At 36.2% G+C, this 22,306-nt stretch overlaps 1 long non-coding RNA gene across 1 annotated transcript in view; it reads left to right on the top strand.

The window, feature by feature from the left end:
- Nucleotides 1-301: 301 nt before the first annotated feature.
- LOC106727449 overlaps nucleotides 302-22,306 on the top strand; it is a 48,908-nt gene continuing 26,903 nt past the window's right edge. Inside the window, exon 1 of the long non-coding RNA XR_001363641.1 lies at nucleotides 302-351. This is a non-coding gene — a long non-coding RNA (uncharacterized LOC106727449). The remainder of the gene's footprint in view (nucleotides 352-22,306) is intronic.

The raw sequence follows: 22,306 nt of genomic DNA, 5'->3' as shown, positions 1-22,306 counted from the left end.
AAGAGATTCATGCAATAGGCCTTCCTTTCCCCTGGCTGCTGGCACCGGTTTTCCTCCAGCACCCGGCACCCAGGCCTTCACTCTGGCTGGGGTCCGGCTGGGGCAGGCGGCGCAGCAAAGCCTCATGGCCCCGGGGCCGGCAGTGCTGCTCCGGCCCCCGGGCTGTCAGGCTTCGCTCCACTGCTTGGAGCCTACATATGCAAATTAACCGCCATCTTTGTTAGGTTAATTTGCATACTCTCATGATTGGCTTGTTAGTGTAGCGAAGGTACAGTCAATTTACATGTTTGTCTATTATTAGGTAAGATGACAAAGTGAAACTTACTATGAAAAAGAAGGCTGTTTAAATAGGTAAGTATGGTAGCATTGATTTTATTTCATGGTGATATATCTGTTCTAGGTAGAATAGTCACATGATCTAATAAAAATTCATACTGAATGCAAGATCCTTTGAGAATTCATGTTATTTTTTTTTAAATTTTATTGATTTTTTTTACAGAGAGGAAGGGAGAGGGACAGAGAGTCAGAAACATCGATGAGAGAGAAACATCGATCAGCTGCCTCCTGCACACCCACTGGGGATTGCCCACAACCATGGTACATGCCCTTGACCAGAATCAAACCTGGGACCTTTCAGTCCGAAGGCTGATGCTCTATCCACTGAGCCAAACCGGTTAGGGCTCATGAGTTATTATAAATGAAAATATTGCTTTGGAAATGTCACTCACTATTCCAGTTCCCTATTTTTCACATGTTGGAAAAAAAGATATTTAAGAAATAGAGTAAATTAGTCTAAAATTTTGCCAAGTGAATCCTATTTGAACAATCAAGCTTCCTCTAATGTTAATATTTTACATAACTGTGATACATTTGTCAATACTAAGGGATTAACATTGGTACATTACTATTAACTAAACTCCAGAGTTTACTTGGATGACCCAATGTTTTCCACTATGTCCTTTTACTTTTCCAGGATTCATTCAGGAATGTTTCATTGAATTTAGTTGTTATGTTTTCTTAGGAACCTCAGATTGGTGACAGTTTTGTAGTCTTTTTTTCCCCTTGATTCTCTAATGAGATTTATCATGTACAATATTTAGTTGGCTTATAAGCTCTTTATTTACCAAATAGTCAAAGAAGATGTTTTTGTTTTTGATTTTCAAATCTCTCTATCCCTAGATAGAGTCAAATTCCTTTGCACTCACTCAGGTAAATGTAGTTTGTTTTGTTTTATTTGTATATGTGTTAATTTTATCATTCTCAACCATGCTCATATTCCCCCCCCCCCCCCCCGCAAGAAATGTCTGATTCTCTGCTCAATTATGAAATAGTGGAAGGCTTTATTCTGTTTAAAGTTGTGGACCAAAAGAAAATTTTTTCATAGAGAAAAAAAAAAGCTGTCTCCTGAAAAAATTGTGTGTGTGTTTGTTTGTTTGTTTTTTTTTTACAATTGTTGAAGTCTACCCCAGAAAATAGTGAAAAAAAAAAAGTATTGTAGAGAGCTGTCAAACAGAATTTGATTGTGGAGATAAATCTCCATTTCCAATGAAAGGTTAGTGTTAATCAGTTGAAATTGTCTAACAATCTGCTCAGACATTATCTGACTCCAGTTGCTGTAACATTAGAGAACATGTGGTGATATTTATACATAGAACTATGGTATTTTTATAAATGGCTTCAATAGAATTCTTTGTGCCTTGGCTTATATTTGGCATAGTGCAGGCCAGTCATCACAGCCCATATATTTGCTAAATGGGCACCTTGAGCCAGTGGTTCTCTTTCCTTGATGAGGATGTGTTTAATGAACCTTTATTTCTTTACTACACTTTCCAAAAATGTATGACTTTTTTTTTTCACGAAGTTAAACAACAAACAATTAGTTCCCTTCCCCTGCCCCAACCTCTGGGAAATGGGCAACATTACTGTTAACATGAAAACCAGTCACTGATTCAGAAATACTACATTGATGATAATGTGGCATTATTCCCCATGCAAAGGCACCATTGATTTCCTCAATGGGACTAAGGATTGGATAAAATAAGGTCCTGGATCTGAATCAGTCAATAAGGCATGTTTTGTTTTATTTTTTGTTAATCCTCACCTGAGGATATTTTTTTCCATTGGATTTTTTAGAGAGAATGGAAAGGAGGGGGAGAGAAAGAGGGAGAGAAACATCTATTGGCTGCCTCCTGCACATGCCCCAGGTAGGGTGGGGACCGAGCCTGCATCCAAGGTATGTGTGCCCTTGACCAGAATTGAACCTGAGATTTAGTCCGCTCTCTCCCTTCCTCTCTGTAAAAAATCAATAAAATATATTTTAAAAAAAAAAGAAAATCTCTTTGAATACATTTAAAAAAAAAAGAAATTAGCCATAATTGAGTAACATGAGAGTAATATTGTTTAATTTTTATAAGAAGTAAACTTGTATTTCATTTTGCCTTAATAATTGTTCTGTGGTAAGTAAATCTAAACTTTACATTGACACAAACAAATTGATACAAAGAAAGCTAGGAAATCATGTCTTCAAATACAGCATGTCTAGGATACTTTAACCATTCTGTTTTCAATTCAATCAACACACATGTCCAATAACTTTGAGTTTCTCCTTGCATAAGTTTCCTTCTAAGGAGGTATATTTACTCTTCTCTGCTATTCCTTGTTCCTTATTAGGTAAGTGTTTTATATTTAGCCAATAAATATTTTATTTTGGAATTTTAAGTGAATGCCTCATGTCATATTCTGGGATTTGGTGAGACATGTGTATAGAGTGTGATTCAGAATTACTGGACCCACTCACTGAAGTTGGATAAGCACTGAGGTAGCTGATAACCTACAGAGCTCACTGGTTATGGGATCCATTTGGTGATCAGACACAATATCTAAGGGTTTCAGCAATTTCTGGCCACAATTCAACTATCAGTGGGGTAATTACAGGAAGCAGTGTATTGGGTGGGAGTGGGCAGGGAGAGGTCAATGAGGGGAAAAGGAGGCACAAGTAAAACTTTCAACAATGAAGAATTAAAAAAAAGAAGAAGTGGTGTGTTATAACAAGAGGATCCAGCTCAGTCAGAGTAAATTTTATGGAAAGGGAGCTACACTTAGATTGAAGATTAATTTAACAAATAGTTGTGTCTAAAAAGTTCATACTTGGACAGAAAAGCCACAATTATTATTGGCACATTGGGTAGTAGGTTATTACATGGGAACTCAAAGACAGAGTAAATTCAAGTATAAGAATTAAGGTTCATTAGAAGAGATTAGGAATTGAGAAAAAAGTAGGAATCTATTTGTCATATCTGTAGAGCATGTGTTAGTTCAGGATCTCTGAGTGACAGATGTCAAGGCAGAATTAAAAGTTCAAGAATTTTATTAGAAGAAATGTCCGTGTGAGAGAAAATGGAGGAGGGAACTGCAAAAGTCTGTGGTAGCCATTAGATCCAATGTAAATCTGATCCTGAAGGGGAAAGGAAGAGACGGTTGGATGGGAACTCCTTAGTCTGCCATACAACCCAATGAAGGTTCCACAAGACCATTGGGAATCCTCAAGTCAGTGTTAACAGTAGGAGGCTCCCTATTTTCACGAGAAGGGGCCTGCCCCAATGCTCAGTCACTGGTTTGTAGGAGCCTGTGGGAGAGCCTGGCCTTCATGTCAAGGTGGCAGTGGATCTCAGAGCACAGCAACTAAGACTCTTGGTTAGTTACTCTCTCTGTAATTGGAGGACGAAGAAGCACATCTCTATGGCCACTCCTGTATATTTCCTCAGGAGTGATTTGATGCTCACTCCCAAACCATAGAACTGTGACTCTGACTTTAATTGGTTTTAGACACTGGACACAGAATTAATTCTACAAAGGGGAATTAAGGATCTACCTGGGAAAAGAAGAATGAATCTGGAGGTATGAACCAGTTTGAGATTGTCAGCTACTTAGGCTTGTCAAAAGTTTCTTAGCTTTAGTTTTCTATTTTAGTTTCCATTTTGCAATTCATTATCCAATGTTAAAGAAGTAACCAAAAGTTCCCTTCCTGATTTATTCTGTTTCACCTCAATAGCATATTCGCATATGCACACTTCTTTTTCTGTATCCCCCTTATAAGATATATTTTCTAGGCTTACATTTTCTCATAAAAGAAGATTCAGTCTTTTTATAATACACAGTGAGGGGAGAACACTGTTCTCTACAGCTAACTCTTATTATGGAGATTTCATGATCAATATATAACTTATTTGTGTCATTTAATTCTCACATATCATTTTTGGTCGCTATTATAATGCTATATTTATGTAAGTTAAATATTAATAAATAAAACCATGATGTCAAAATAGAAGGTTCCAATATGATTTACCTTAAAGGTTATCAGCTTTTCTAGCTCCATTTTCTTTTATCATCTTACATGGGAAGAATAATAAGAAAATACAATTTCTCACTGGCACAATAATGCCCAGAATTGCCTTGAGTAATGCTGAGAGTGAATGGGCTTCTACTGATTTTTATTTATAGGTTACAGTGCTGTAATGTGAAAAGTCTTAAGCTATATATGAGATGAAGCCTTGTAAGGCCTTGGTGTTAGAAAAATATGTCATTCATGTGTTCATGGTTCCCACTGACACTCATATTGCTAAATTGATTTTCTTAATGAATTTTTCTATTTAAAACTTTCTCTTTGATCCTTTTCAATTGGTGTAGCTATTCTGTGTTTTTTTAAAGCTAATATAATTTGGATTTAATGAGCCAGTTCTAAAAGTTACCTACTAAGTCCTCAGAATGCTTAAGATCATGTTTTCTTGGTGATTTAGCTGATGCTGAGGGTGATATCACATGAAGTACTGCTGGGGATGGACTTCTTTTTTTAAAAATATATTTTATTGATTTTTTACAGAGAGGAAGGGAGAGGGATAGAGAGTTAGAAACATCGATGAGAGAGAAACATCGATCAGCTGCCTCCTGCACACCCCCTACTGGGGATGTGCCCGCAACCAAGGTACATGCCCTTGACTGGAATCGAACCTGGGACCCTTCAGTCCGCAGGCCGATGCTCTATCCACTGAACCAAACCGGTCAGGGCAGGGGGTGGACTTCTTATGATGTCCCAAGAAAAAGAGAATTTTCTGAGTCTTGCACAGGAGAACAAGTGATTTTTATTTGCGTGGAATTAAATCCCTGTGTTTCTAAAGTCCCATTTCCCTTTGTCTGGTCATAGAAGAAGTGTAGCTGGGGTTTCAGCAAAGCTAGAAGCAAAGCCAGTGACCAAAATTTCCTGTCCATATTGGAGACAGGTCCATTACAGCATCAGGCCAGTTGTAGTTCATTAGTCCATTGTGTGTGTGTGTGTGTGTGTGTGTATTGCGGGGGGCGGGGGGATGGTCTGCATGGCCATGGGCCACATGGGAGAATGCCATGAAGCCAAGCATGAGCCATGAGCCAAGAGCCAAACATGCTAAGAGGAACCAAGAGAGTGAACTTCTTTGTTCAGGGGATTATATATCCCACATTTCTGCTTGCAGTGGCCATGCCCTTCTGACCAAAGACTTCTTCCCAGGTGTGAGCCCACCTTCCCTAGTCATCCCAGCTTTATGGGGCATGCGGCTATCTTCCCCTTTTCCAGCCCCCTCCCCCCGGTGTTTTGCAGGAAACATGCCTATAATGTCTGGCCTTCCCTTTGCTCCTTTACTATTAATATTTAGCTAATTACAATGGCATCAAGAGGACATGAAAGAAGAGTTGATGTAAAAAGGCATTGAAAAATGCGTTGGTAAGTTTTAGTTGACACAGACTCCTAACTAAAGGTTGTTCTCTAAGTTCCCTGCTAAGGCATAGGCTGACATCCATGCTCTTCTCTTTTTGTTACTCAGAGTTCTGAGGAAGAAGAATGATAAGAGACAGCACCAGAGCAGATGATAAATAAGTCTGATTTTTAGTGGATAATAATCTGTTATCCACACCAACTTTTATCCTCCAAGAAAGGTACAGCAAAGGTATATAAGTATATGTACACTTTTACTTTTAGACAGTTTGGAGAACAAAGGATAAAAATAGCATATTTTGGGAGGTTTACATATTTTCAAAATCTTTAATAGTTCTACCAGTCAGGGTCTTGGTCCTTTATGAATTAGTATTCCTTAGATTTGGGGCTTTTGGCTTCTGGAGAGCATCTTAGCAACTGTTCTTTCTGACTTTGCCTTAATTAAAGACAATATCTTTGCCATCAAAAACCTTTCCTGTGTTGCTTTACCTCCCAAACTGAAAATACAATCGGGTTTTAAGGTATATTTTATGCCAAATAATTGGTGTTCTTTTCCCTTAAGTGAAGGATTTGCACTCCTAAGGACTTATAAAGTGGATGACATTCAGTTCACTAGAGTCTGATCAATTCACAGAAATACCCCATGGTAGATTGTTACAACAAGGAACACAATAAATCACAACCCCTAGTATCCATGCACCTTTGCATTGTGAATTCGCTGTTTCTGAAGCAAGAGGTGGAATTTGTTTCTATACACTGTAAGTTAGGGCTGGCCTGTGACTTGCTTTGACTTATAGAGTGTGACACAAGTGACATAGAGTTCTTACAGCTTTTATTCTTACCTTATTGGAACCTTGAAACCACCATCCTGTGAAGAACTCAGACTATCCTATTGAGTATGAGAAGTCAAATACAGGAAAACCAAAGCTTCCAAACAGGGTGCCAGCATCCTATGTAGGTGAAGCCACCTGGGTCCCCAGTCTCAGTGGAGCTGCCAAATGACTACGGGACACATGAGTGATCCCAAGTGAGACTGAAAGAAATCCTCAAATTGGCAATGGAATTGTGAGAAATAATAAATCATTGTTATTTTAAACTAACTTTTAGTGTTTTGTTGTTGTTGTTCTTGTGTTTTGTTTGTTTGTTTGTTTTTATATTGCAAGACATCAGTGAATCAACCAGGGTAGAGGATAATCAAGGAGTACAGCTCTCAACTCCAGAGAATCTCAGACTGAAATATAATCCAAATGTCCACTCCATAATTGTAAAATTTCATTGTCTCATGTTTCCTTAACAACTTGTGTGATTTTGGATTCTGTTCAATGGCACACCTATGTTTATTTTACCCAGAAATTCTTATTTTAAGAATTTGTCTATCTAAAGATAATGGATGCTCAAGAAGGATATGTTTTATTTATCCTGTGGAAACATAACATTTGGCATACCAGTTAGTATCCTAGTTTGAATAATATAGTATCTCTAACATCTAGATATTAAAATGCAAAGTACTGGCAAAGAAGGTGATTTTAATGTTCCATTCCTGTAGTTTTGCCTGGATGTTGTTTCTCTCATTATTTGTATTGTGATCAGCTTTTTTGCAGCTTCTCCTTTGCATCCTTGAATAAGAATGAGCCTTAGTTATCTAATTATGGACAGTGTTCATAAGAGACCCCAGTGAAAGCCTCCAAACTTGGTTTTGGTCAGTTCTCTACAGGCTTAAGGCTTTGTTTTTGTTGGAAAAAAAGGTGACCTGTTCATTTTTGTTCTGGTAAAATAAATTAAGTTTTTGCCTAGCAACCAGTTTTCCCATTAGCTTCTTAAAGCAGGCAGGATTGCTAAGTAAATTGTTTACAGATTTTTAGAAGAGACTGGACTTACCTAAACAGATTCTGAAGTTTGAAAAATCACCCTGGAAACATTAGGGATACAAAAAAAATGTCAGGGAGGGACCTGATATTCGTTTAAGCCAGTTTGCCCTACTTCTATTGTTATAATATTGAAATACATCCATACTGGTTTATAAGTAGCCAGTGCTCTGATCCAGAAGGGTGTTTCTCATCCCTAGCTGTTCTATTCCCTTTCCTGAGCCAACTTCCACCCTCTGCATCTGAAAGATTGGATATGGAGCCATAAGGCTCTCCTCTGGAACTCTGCTCTAGCCATTCTGGTTGCAAACATTTTTAGTATCACCCTGGAAATGACCGTACTATGTAGTTCAATTTATTTTTTATCAGAGTAATTGGGAGAACAGATAAAAAGAAAGTATAAAATAATAAAAAGCATAAAACTATCAGTAAAAGGGCTTTTTTGTGTTATGACTTTAGGCCTAACTGGCTAAATAGCATTAATCTGCTGTATCATGTCCACATCTGGACCATGAAGACATTGATCTATATAATCTCAAAAGCCAGGATCAGTACAAATACTTTTATGATTCTAGATAACAATCTCCATCTTTCAAGTAGAATTACATCCTAATTTAGAAAATATGTAGTATTTAATTAAAATAAAGCTCAAATTACAATGCCAGTGGGTGACATAAAAGACAACAAAGTAAGCAGAAAGAATATGAAAACAGAGGCTAATTATATACTTTTGAGAGCAAATCAGAAAGCTTTCATAGGCTGTTGAAGAAAGGGAAAGTTATTGTACATTGATTCTTTTTAAAAAAATATATTTTATTGATTTTTTACAGAGAGAAAGGGAGAAGGATAGAGAGTTAGAAACATCGATGAGAGACATCGATCAGCTGCCTCCTGCACACCACCCACTGGGGATGTGCCCGCAACCAAGGTACATGCCCTTGACTGGAATCGAGCCCGGGACCTTCCAGTCCACAGGCCGATGCTCTATCCACTGAGCCAAACCGGTTAGGGACATTGATTCTTTTTTTAAGGCATATGGCTCCAAGGTTATTTTATATTTGAACTTATTAAGAACTAATTACAAAACTATACATTTTATTAGTAAGAGTTTAATTTAGTAATAGTATGTGACTCTCTTCTGGAAGTGAGATGATGAATTTTATAGCTACCACATTCTTACAAAATATTTAGAAACAAAACAGTGTATCTTGCTTATTATAAATTTTTGATTTAGGGAATAGCTCCTGATTAATATATATAAAGTAATAGTGATGACTAAATAAAGTTTTATTTAAAAAGATTTGAGGCTGGTTATCAGCAAAATGGCAAGCTAGGAAACTCCTGGTCCTTATTCCCCCACAGAAACATCAATAAACAACTAGGGTTTGAAATTGGCTGAACTAACTTTACAGGAGTTTGGAAAACAGTCAAGGATCTGCAGAAACCAATTAAGGAAAAAAATGCCTACAGAATGGTAGAAAATTTTGTGACATTTTTAGTCAATATTTTCCCCCCTCATCCCTGGCATGGTATGGCTTTGATTTGTTTAAAGTGGCAACCCAGTTCCTAGTTCTCTGCTACATTAATCTGTTCAGGCCGCCCTAACAAAATATCATAGTCTGGGCAGCTCAAACCACAGAAGTTTATTTTCTCACAGTTCTGGAGGCTAGAAATCTGAGATCAGGGTGCCAGCATGTTCAGGTTCTGGTTTGTAGACAGCTGCCTTTTCTCTGTGCCCTCACAAGGAAAAGAGAAGGAGCAAGTTCTCTGATGTCTCTTCTTATAAGGACACAAATTCATATTCACATTTTCATCTCACGCTAATTACCCCCTAAAAGTCCCACATCAAAATACCATTGCATTGGAGGAGGGGGTTAAGGCTTTAACACATAAATTTGGGAAGGACACAAATATTCAGTTAATTACTCCTACCTGGAACTGGAAGGAGCAGAGCAAATCTTATTTGTGGTATTCTAGCCTGTCTGGGGACTGCCTGAAAAAATGGTCTCTGTTGTTCCTAACTAGGCTCTCAGGTGGAAAAAAGCAGTGGATATTGCTAGTGAAATCTGCAGAGGCCCTACAGATTTTCAAGCTCCTGGGATGAGATTATAAGTGGGGAATACAATAGATTATCTATGGCCCTGAAGAAAAGCTGCAATGAAATTCTTTGTGAAGTTAATACATTAAAAAAAATCTGGGAATACAGGGGAATTGAGATAATACACACAGGCCTGGGTAAAATGCATGCTTAGAAAAGACATGAGCTGAACCCAAGATTCAGACACAGCTCTACCTGCAGGACTGTCCTGGCACATAACACGTCTGCAAATACTGAGAGAGTTGTCTGTTTTTTCATATTCCAAATTATCAAAAACCACAAAAATAATTCACAAGGCTTACAAAGGAACAGGAAAACACTCTTTCTTCAAAGGAACAAAATAAATTTGCAGAAACCACCCCTGAGGAAGACATTGTATTAGACAAAGACTTTAAAACACTGTCTTAAATATGCTCGAAGAGTTAAAGAAAAACATGGACAAAGAACTACATGAAATTAGGAAAACAATATATGAACAAAAAATATAAACAAAGAGATACAAGTTATAAAAAAGGAACTAAACAGAAATTCTGGAGCTGAAAAGTAATATAATTGAATTAAAAAATATTACATGGATTCAGCAGTAGATTTGAGTAGGTACAGAAACATTTAGCAAACTTGAAGACAGGATAATTGAAATTGCTGAGTCTGAAGAACAGGAAGAAAAGAGATTAAATAAAAGTGAAGAGAGACTAAGGAACTTGTGATACACCATCTAGAGAATCAAGGAAAAGGGAGAAAGAACAGGGCAGAGAGGTTATTTGAACAAATAGTGACTGAAATATCCCACATTTGAGGAAAGATATGAGTCTACAAATCCAAGTTCAATGAACTTCAAGTAGTATAAACCACAAGAGACCACATTGAAACACTTTATAATCAAACTGTCAAAAGCCAAAGATAGAGAATGTTGAAAACTGCAAGAAAGAAGCAACTTGTCATATACAATAAAGTTATTAGAAAATTTCTTAGCTGAAATCTTGCAGGACAGAAAACAATGGGATGATATAGTTAAAGTGCTGAAATAAAATACTTTCAACCAAGAATTCTATATCTGGCAAAACTATTCTTAAAAATGAGGGAGAAATTGCCCTAGCCGGTTTGGCTCAGTGGATAGAGCGTCAGCCTGTAGACTGAAGGGTCCTGGGTTCGATTCCGGTCAAGGGCATGTACCTGGGTTGCGGGTACATCCTCAGTAGGGGGTGTGCAGGAGGCAGCTGATCAATGTTTCTCTCTCATCGATGTTTCTCTCTATTCCTCTCCCTTCCTCTCTGTAAAAAATCAATAAAATATATTTTTTAAAAAATGAGGGAGAAATTAATATATTCTCAGTTATACAAAAGCTGGGGCAGTTCATTACCATTAGATCTTCCTTGCAAGAAATGCTAAAGGACATTATACAGTAACTTGTAGTCATATGAAGGATATTAGGATTTCCAATAAAGGGTAACTGTGTGAACAAATATAAAACACAGTGTTATTATAATTTTGGTTTATAACTCTACTTTTAATTTTCTGCAAAATACATATGCAAAAGAATAATTATTAATCAATGTTAGTGGGTACACATTGCATGAAGATGAAATTTGTGCATCAATAATCTAAAGTGGGCCCTAACCGGTTTGGCTCAGTGGATAGAGCGTCAGCCTGTGGACTGAAAGGTCCCAGGTTTGATTCCGGCCAGGGGCATGTACCTTGGTTGTGGGCACATCCCCAGTAGGAGGTGTGCAGGAGGCAGCTGATCGATGTTTCTCTCTCATTGATATTTCTAACTCTCCATCCCTCTCCTTTCCTCTCTGTGAAAAATCAATAAAATATATTAAAAAATAATAATCTAAAGTGGATGGAGTTACATAGAAGTAGAGTTTTTGTATGCCATTAAAGTTAAGTTGGTATTCATTCAAATTAGATTATTACAACATTATAATGTTATATGTATCTCACCACAAATAAAATAGATAATATTATGTTATTCTATATTATAAAAGCCTAACATGCAAATCAACCAAATGGCAGAACAACCGGTTGCTATGATGTGCACTGACCACCAGGGGGCAGATGCTCAATGCAGGAGCTTCCCCCAGCCTGCTGGCCCCAGGCCAGCCAAGGCGGGTACCAGTGGGGGCCCCCCCGATTGCTCCGCCAGTTGCCCCACAGATCAACCCTGATCACCAGCCAGACCTAGGGAACCTACCCGTGCACGAATTTCATGCACTGGGCCTCTAGTATATAATATAATAACCATTCACAAAATGTGTAATATAATAATCACAAAGAAAATATTTATGGAATATACACTAAAGAAAATTAGATGGAAATAAAAATGTGCCACTTATATTAAAACTAGAGGCCCAGTGCACGGATTCGTGCATGGGTGGGGTCTGGCTGGCCCTCCCCAATTGGGCCGATCGTGCCCAGTCAGCGGGGGGAGGGGGGTGGAGACACAGGAAGGTGACCAGCTGGCCCCACCCCCAATCAGGGTGGGGGGTGATTGGGGGCAGGGGCCGTCTAGGGGGTTGGGGCCACAGGTGGTTGGCTGGCTTCTGGTTGAACTCCCAGTTGAACTCCCGGTTGAGGGGACAATTTGCATATTAGCCTTTTATTATATAGGATACCTAGAATAGTCAAATTCATAGAGACAGATATAGAATAGTTGTTACAAGGAGTTGGGAGCAAGGAGGGTTATAGGGAGTTATAATAGATATGCAATTTTAATTTGAGGTGATGAAAAAGTTTTAGAGGTGGATAGTGGTGATGATTGCACAAAAATTTGAATTTAGTTAATGCTATTAAATTATACGTTTAAAAATTGTTAAAATGCTAAATTTTATGTATATTTTACTATGATTAAAAAACAAAACAAAGACATGAAATGTTGAGAAATCTAAAAATAAAAGCCATTATTTCTGGAATATTTATAATGAATGCCACTGGCTTCATAGTTTACATACTATTTAAAATGCATACAACTCATTCAATTTAATAATTCTATCAGGTAAATGTTTTATCTTGAGTAAAGAGCTAAGTAAATAAATCAAGGCTCCAAAAGTTAAATATGTGTCCAAAGACAATGGAGAATAGTGAAAAAGATGAGATTTAAATTCACATTGGTGAATAAAAACCCATTCCTTCTGTAATTTCATTGAAAAGAGAAAGAAATTAAAGGTGGGTGTTTAGAAAATTTATGATAAACTATGAAATTAATATGTTACTTGAATGCTTAGCAACGAAGTATCAGCATGTCATTAGTAATCCTAAATGTTTGCATGTGGGATAATTATTATTGTAAAATATTCTAATTTACTTTCAGAAATAAGAAAAAATTTATTGATAAAATTGGCTTTATGCAAGACAACTGTAATTCACAATTTGATTTTTACTTATAGGGAATTGACATCTTTATTGTTGTGGCAGAGGCTCACAGATACGTAAATCTCTTCCTCCTGTCTGTACAGTTAGTTAGACTATTCTTCCCAGCCTCCTTTGTGACTAGGAATAATCACATGCTGGAGTTCTAGCCAATGAATTGTGAGAAGTAATGTGCACTGGTCTGGCCCTAAAAGCATCCTAATAGTGTCCTCCATTTATTTTTCCCTTTGGTTGTCAAATATAGAGATGATATCCAAAGATACCTTGGAAGCCATCAAGTTGGCATAACCTCTATCACCATGCATCTCTGAATGACTGTAGAATGGTTGTTCTACATATTCATTCACCCAACAGATACTATTAAAAAGTACACTTCCATTGTGTTTGAGTCAGTATAAATTTATGGTCTTTTTATTTTTTAGTAGAATTTAGCTTATTCAAAATAATATAGTTATAAAAAATAAATAAATAAATAAAAATAATATAGTTATTATAATAATACCATTAATAATTATTGGTATCCTACCCATTATTAGATTATATTTTGTTGTTCTTTTAATTAAAATGATAATGATTGGCTATGATTACCAGTGAAGAATATATGGTTATAGGTTTTCTCAAAGGGTATATAAGTTAGAATGAAAGTGATAAATAAAGGACTAAATATAAAACCTATGAGATTTAATTTCTATTAATATTCAATTTAACTACTGGAATATTGTCTTAGTCAGTTTGAGCTGCTATAACAAATAACCATAGACTGGGTAATGTGTAAACAACAAACATCTATTTCTCACAGTTTTGGAGACTGGGAAAAACAAATCACCGCACCAGCAGATCTGATGAGGACACTCCTCTTGGTGTGTAGATGCCCCTCTTCTCATTGCATCCTCATGTGGAGAAGGGCAGAAAGAGAAAGCAAGTTCTCTTTTGTCTTTTTATTAGGACAGTCGTCTCCTCATGAAGGCTTCACTCACATGACTTAATTACCTACTGAAGGTCCCATCTTCAAATACTATCTCATTGAGGATTAGGTTTTCAACACATGGATTTTGGGGAGACACAAATAGTCCATAGCAGAAGTAAACAACTTGAAGGGAAGGACTTTTTATTCAATTATATTGATCTAGTTATTAGCAGAATACCTTATTATATGCAGTAGGATTTGCTAGTAATAAATGTTTGAATGAATGAACAAATTAACTAATTAACTCTTCGTGGACCTTGGGCAAAGTGGTATTGGTACCTTAAGCCCTTTGTTAAAAAGTATCCAATCACCTTAAAATTGTGGTGATTATAGTGCGAAAATATTTAAGTCATTTTCTGCAAAGCATGCTGTTTGGAGATGAAGACATTCTAAAGAAACAAATTTCAAAATAGTCTCACAATTGTATGTAATTATATTCATACTTCTAAATTATAGTACTGTGTCTGTCATACTAGATCTTTGTAAATCATTATTTGATAAAATAGAGTATTCTTTTCTTACATCTTTAAAAAAAATTAACTTGAATATTTTTTGTTGGAGAGATTAGTGTTTATTATATTTTTTTTTGCAATGACATTTAGTATCTTTGTCTACTTATAATTTATAATTGAGTAGTTTAGGGTTATCTAAATCACTATACTTTGCATAAAAATTATAAACCAGGATTGGTAAACAGTGAAACACTGATTTGTAGATAATATTTATGGATAATAAAGGGAAATTGACTCATTTGTATACATTCAGTTTGCAAAGCATCCGCCAAAATGTCACACAAGATGTACTTCCTAATAGATATTAGGTTTTCTAGTTCCATCAAATCCTGTTGTTGAAAGTTTACATAAGATGCAAACAGATGCCTAATTTGCTAATCCATCACAAAGAAAGAACATTAAGATTATGAAGTGATAAATTTGCCTTTATTGTTTTACTAGTGGAGAATATATGATTATAGTTTTTTTTAAAGGGTATATAAGTTGTAATGAGAATGATAAAGAAAAGACTAAAATATAAAATCCATGAGATTTAATTTTTATTAATGTCTAATTTAATCACTGGACTATTGTTTTAGTCAGTTTTGGCTGCTATAACAAATTACCATAGACTGGGTAATTTATAAACAATAAACATCAGTTTTTGAAACACTGAAAATAAATGAGAAAGAGTAGGAGCAAAAACCTACTCTTTTAGGTTATACACTTTTTAAAGAAATTACTTCTTAATCAAGGCACAAAAGTTATAAAACTGATAAGTATCTTAAATTCTTCTGAGATTATTAGTTAGTCCTTTTAATTACTTCTGTCTTTTTATTTATAGTGATTTCTGTATTTTTCTTTGCCAGCAGAGCAGTTTTATCTCTAGAAGTTTGATGACACTATATTTTTGTATCTTTCATGTCTCTCATTAACATGCTCAGTTCCCTTTTAACTTCTTGAACAGATGGTATGCAGTTAGTTATAACTCTCTTATTGTCCTTGTGTACTCATTGTATCATCTGTGTAATTTCTATGTCAATTCCAACTGATAGGCTCTTTTTTTCTACTCATTATGGTTGAAATTTACTTGTTTCTTTACATGCTTGCTAATTTTTAATTGGATGCCATACATTGTGAATTTTACATTGTTGGTGCTAGATAGTTTTATATTCCTAAAAGTACTGTTCAGTTTTATTCTGGGACACAACTTAATTACTTAGTTATTTGATCATTTTTAAGTATTGCTCTTAAGCTTTGTTAGGTAGAACTAGGTAGAGCAGCACTTATTCTGAGGCTGAGTTTCCCCAATATTGAAGCAAAATCCTACTGAGGTTTTCAATTCTGGCTGGTGGGACGAGTGTAAACTCTGGCTTTCCCTGCCCCCATTCTCATCTTTTTGGATGTTTCTTTCCTTGGTCCTGGGTGGATTTCTCACACTTATGTGCCAATCAATAATTAGCTGAAGACATGAAGAGGGTGCTCCTCAGATCTTGTTAGTCTCTTACAGTTCTCACCAGTCTTTCTATGAACTTGGCTTCCCTGAACTCCCACTGTCATGTCTTTTTTTAATTTTATTTTTAAATTACAGTTGACATCTGGTATTATTTTATATTAGTTTCAGGTATACAGCACAGTGGTTAGACAATTACAAAGTGATTCCCCAGTAATTCAAGTACCCACCTGGAACCATACATAGTTATCACAATGTTATTGACTATATTCCTTATGCTGTACTTTACATTCCCAGGACTATTTTGTAATTACCAATCACTACTTTTTAATCCCTTCACATTTCTCACCCAGCCCCCTCACAACCCCCTCTCCATTGGCTACTGTCAGTTTGTTCTCTGTATCTCTTAGTCTGTCTCTGTTTGTCCATTTATTTTGTTTTTTAGTTCTATATGTAAGTATAATCATATGGTATTTGTCTTTCTCTATCTTATTTCACTGAGCATCATACCCTCTAGATCCATCCATATTGTCACAAATGGTGAGATTTCATTCCTTTTTATTGCTAGTAATATTCCATATGTACTACTTTTCTTTTCTATCCACTCGTCTAATGATGGGCACTTGGGTTGCTTTCATATCTTGGATATTATAAATAATGCTGCAATTATGGGGTGCATCTGTCTTTTCAGATTAGTGTTTTGGATTTCTTCAGATAAATATCCAACAGTGGAATCACTGACTCAAAAGGCAGTTCCATTTTTAACTTTTTGAAGAACTTCCATACTTTTTTTCCATAGTGGTTGTACCAGTCTGCAATCCCACCATCAGTACAAGAGGATTCCTTTTTCTCCACATCCTTGCCAACACTTGTTGCTTATTGATTTAATGATGATAGCCATTTTGACAGGTGTGGGGTGATAGCTCATTGTGGTTTTAATTTGCATTTCTCTGATGATTAGTGACATTGAAGATTTTTTCCCTCTGTCTATTGGCCATCTGTATGTCCTCTTTGGAGAAGTGTCTATTCAGATCCTCTGCCTATTTTTCATACGGATTGTTTGTTTTCTTGGTGTTGAGCTCTATGAGTTGGTTTTTTTTTTTGAGCTCTATGAGTTTATATATATTTTGAATATTAATCCCTTACTGGATGTATTGTTAGTGAATATCTTCTTCCATTCAGTAGGTTTCAGAAATGAAGAACACAATAATTGAAAGGAAGAATACACTAGAAGGAATAAAGAGCAGATTACAAGAAGTAGAGGATCAAATCAGTGATTTGAAAGACAAGGTAGCAGAAAACATCCACTCAGAGCACTGAAAAGAAAAAAAATAACTGAAAAAAATGAGGATAGTTTAAAGGATCTCTGGCACAATATCAAGCATAACAACATCTGCACTATAGAGGTACCAGTAAGAGAAGAGAGAGAACAAGGGATTGAAAACCTATTTGAAAAGATGACTGAAATCTTTTCTAACCTGGTGAAGGAAAAAAACACACCACTCCAGGAAGCACAGAGAAGAGGGTTCCACTGTCATCTTATCTCAGGCATAGATTCTCCCACCTGAATCATGGTTTACAAACTCCCTAGACACTAAGCTCAGGCAATTGTAGGATTCACTTTGTCTCACATATCGTAGAAATCACTTATTTTCATTGTCTCTTGTTCAGTATCTTTAGAGTTGTCATTTCATATATTTTGGCCATTTAAATTTTTTTTTCAAAAAAGAAGACGAATCCATTCCCTGTTACTCCATCTTTCCCTGGAGAGGAAGTGGCTTCTTGATGCTATTGAAAATGCTAGAATCATAAAATGTTGGGGAAAGCATCTAAAAGAGGCCAAATAGTGAAAAGAACTCAAGATTTAAAAGGAGAAGCCATGGGACTTCTGGATCTGGGTTTTGTTGTCCCTGAAATCTTTAATTGGGATTAAATAAGAACATAGAAAAAAGGAACTTCATTAAACTTAATTGAAAACTTACTTTTGAACGTGCCTTTTATGAAATGTAAATCTATTTATGCTATTTCTCTATTTAAGCTTTCAAATGCTATTTCTCTATTTAAGCTCCCCATTGTAAAGGGATATAGATATGAGAAGGTGAAGAAAGGTTGGAGGTCTCTAATTTGTGGCTGAGAATAGGGTGTGCGAATGTATTGTAGTAATTGTGGGCAAGGCTTGGAAGAGGGTAACAAGAAGTGAGGCAAGAGATATGTGTGAGGGACGCATCCTAAAACTTATCTAAAAACCCCAATCACAAATAGAGTTGACTTTGCATATTGTGAGGGTCAGGGGTGCCAAAAATTCATGTATAACTTTTGACTTTACAGTTGTTACTTTACATCTGTGGTTTCAACCAAACATGGGGAAAATCCAGGGTTCAGAAAATGCAGATGGAAATGTGAAGATACTGTTTTCTTTTTGTGGTTGGTTGAATCTTTAGATACAAAACCACAGATAGGAGGGCTAACTGTATTTAATAAAAAAAACAAAACAAATCCATGTATAAGTGGACAAGAGTAGTTGAAACCCATGTTATTCAAGGGTCAACTATATTTCCAAAGTAAGTTATCGTAATAATTAACTTAAAGCAAAACAACTGCTATTCAGACTCAGCAGTCAGAAATTCTGCAACAGATTCAAAGAAATTAGATTTGTCCTTTATAAGAATTACAAATGGGTGTCTCATGGTCCTTCAAGGTAACTCTCTCTAGTAGCCCTGGGTGAGGCAGTTAAATCCCAAATTGTCCCCATTCTAATATTTATTTAACTTTTGAACAACTCTTCCTTGATCACAATGAATTCCTACCAAGCAGTTGACATTTCATGAGACTGATTATGGGCTTATTTCTAAATTTTAAAAGTTTAGCCAACAGACTATTAATGATTATAGATTATTTGCTTATTGCAGAACATTACACCAGGTGCTGTGGAACATTACAAAGAAAAGATAAATCATGGTTTTATTACAACATTTCTAGAGGCATGACATTCTCTTGAAGATACAAGGCAGGAAAGTAAATATTCATAGATAACATGAATAGAAATATTTACTTGTTTCTATCATAGTAAGAGACACATCTTTCCTTCACACATAAGGAATATATGAATAACAGTTTTGTTCCTAAATATAATAGAGACCAAAAACATGCCTGTAGACATCTTTGGATAGTGAATTTTGAGCTCCATAGAATACCAAGCTATAAATAGACATACTTTAAGCTTGTAGGCAACATTTAGCTCAAAAGCCATTTTTTCTGCACTATATGCTTAACCTTTCCATGAAAAATAATTTGTTCATAATCTTCAACACAGACAGTGTGAACATAAATTGCTTTTAAAATTATTTGGACAATTAATATGAAAACATATGGAGGATAAACTTAAAGCAATTTCAGATAATATGCTTAAATATTTTCCTGCATGGTGGCAAATGATGAATGTGCTTATATTGAAGAAAAATATACAAATTTGACATGACAAAACATGCTGAGAATAAATGAGATGACTGCAGGATCTCTTTGACTAAAAGAAAATGTGCTTTTTAACAAGTGATTTTTAGGCAAAGGGACTCTCCCAATCTTCATTGCAATTGCAAGTAATGAACATCAACATACATTTTTTTAGATTGAAATTTATTAGTAAGTTTCAATGATGATTTCCTAGAGTTGTGGAAATACCTAATATTTTACTCTAATAATATGCTTCTTCATATAATAAACATGAAGTCTATGCCTCTGGCATGTTGAAATACCTGGGTTGATTTGGTCACTTATGAGGGTTGATGCTTTGAGTCTAAAATACGTTCAGTACCTAAAGTATATAAAGTCCATGTTAGTGAATGCAAAGAACAGCAAGTACAAAATTGGGCCTTTGTTTTAACATAGGAACTTTCCAAGTTGCAGGAAGTATTATTCTTTTAAATTAAACAATGCCAATTGGTGTATTTTTGGAATCTTTTTTGGGAATATTCTTGTGCTTTTTTTTTTTTACCACTTGTTCAACTCTCTTCTCTGTGGTTTACATTTCAACAGGCTCTTCATTTCTTAGTAGTGATCTGGCAGCTGTTAGGTTCTTAGTAATGAGTTCATTTGGATGCATACTCTTTCTTTAGTTAACACACTCCCTGCTTTCTCTTTGTGAAGCAAATCTTATAATTCTGCTTGCCTATATTGGTTGTTGGTGGTTGCTGATACAGCTTCTTGAAATATGCTGCCTGAGAATTTTGGATTAATAAAGATGGAATTGCATATGGTGACATTTTCAGTCAGTATTAACGCAGGTCATATTTATAATTTTAAGATGGCAAGAAAATAGCTTGACAGATTCCAAAGAAATTGTGCTTCATTTTAAGGCTTCCTTACTAATATCAATAAGGCAGATTTTCAAATAGTTTATTAGCATTTCATCTAAAAACCAGCCCTTTGTTTAGACAGGGCCCTAAGGGTGTCTGCCTTGATGGCTCCTTCCTCACGTCTGGGATTTGCTAACTCCTACTCACCTTTTTGGACACAGTTCAAAGGCTGTCTTGTCCCTAAAGATTTCCTCACACCTGTGCTCAGGGCCAGATGCCACTCTTACACTACTCTCTAGTACCTGTCTTATCACAGCATGTGTTATCTGTTTGCATGTCTGACAGCCTCAGCCACTAGGAACTGGATTCTTTGGGAGAAAATGGCATGTCTTTTAATCTAGGGTCTCCAAAACTTGGTACTTAGTAAACACTTAATAAAAGTTTGTTGAATGATGAATGGTATGATTATAATTGTTTAAGGCTATTCAATATCCATGCCTCTTTGTTGAATAGTTATAGTATTTTTTTATTATTAGTTATGTCTTAGTAGTATTGGTTGGAGAAAACCTTTATGAAGGAGTTTTTCTGGTTGCCAGTTAATCACTTTGGGGTTTTTTTTTCACCAGGATACTAAACCTGTGGGTAATCAGAATTCTACTCAACCTAACTCTGTAAAATTTTTCCTGTACTGTCTCAGTGAGTGCAAATGATTGTAAATGGTTTCCTGGATCTTAGAAATTTTATAGTATTGAAGCAATAACATAACTTAAAAATGTTTTTACACATATAAAGTCACATCATGTAGTCAAAATGAACTATTACCCCTTAGGAAAAAAAAAATTATTTTTAAGGTTGGTGTTCTGAAACTATGTTTTCAATAATAGAATGTATAAGATCCAAGTTACTGAGTACAAAAATATTATAAATATACATGTATGATCTAATAATGACCCACTAAATCAAATTCATTTGGTATGATTGAAACATTAATAGAAAGGGACTTTTCAATTTTTTTCCTTTTAAAAACATTTGACTGAGTTGGGCCTACTGCTTATAATTCCAAGGGTACAGGTGAGAACATTTGCTGAATTTCTACCATATTCCAAATATTCACATATGTCATTAATTTAAACCTTACAGCAAGCCTATGAAGCATGGATTACTGTCCCCATTTTGTAGATGAGAAAATTGAGCATCATAGAGGTTACGTTTCTTGTTTAAAATTGCAGTTAGTCAGTGATGAAGTCAGATATGTCTAAGAATAATTGGTAATAGATTTGGTACAAAAATTGCTGTTGGAACTATAGCCATTGGCCAATTTAGGTTTTTTGTTTTTGTTGTTATTACTCACCTGAGGATATTTTTCCAATGATATTTAGAAAGAGTGGGAGGGAGAGGAAGAGACAGAGAGAAACATGGATGTGAGAAAGACACATTGATTGGTTGCCTCCTGCACATGCCCCAACAAGGGCTGGGGATTGAGCCTGCAACCAAGATACCCGTACCTCATTCCCTTGACCAAACTCAAACCCAGGACCCTTCAGTCTGCAGGCAATGCTCTATCCACTGAGACAAACCAGTGAGGGTGAACAATTTAATTTTATACTAAGGTTCCTTTTGAGGATCTTGTAAAGAAAAGTAATACATTTTTATTAAAAACTAGAGGCTCAGTGCATGAAATTCGTACACAAGGGGGGTGGTTCCCCTCAGCCCAGCCTGCACCATCTCCAATCTGGGACCCCTTTGGGGGATGTCTGACTGCTAGTTTAGGCCCGATCTTGGGATCAGGCCTAAACCAGCAAAAGGACATTCCTCTCACAATCCTGGACCGCTGGCTCCTAATTGCTAACCTGCCTGCCTGGTTGCCCCTAACTGCCCCCTCTGCTGGCCTGATCACCCTTAACTGCCACAAGCTGCCGGGCAGGTTGCCCCCAACTGCCCTTCCCTGCCAGCCTGGTCGCTTCTAACTGCATCCCCCCCACTGGCCTGGTCACCTCTTACTGTCCCCTCTGCCCGCCTGGTTGCCAC

This window comes from Myotis brandtii, unplaced genomic scaffold, assembly GCF_000412655.1.
Source record: "Myotis brandtii unplaced genomic scaffold, ASM41265v1 scaffold424, whole genome shotgun sequence".
In the NCBI taxonomy this organism is placed as follows: Eukaryota; Metazoa; Chordata; class Mammalia; order Chiroptera; family Vespertilionidae; genus Myotis; species Myotis brandtii.
Note: the sequence above shows the minus strand (reverse complement) of the source record. Positions and strands in the feature narration are given on the sequence as shown.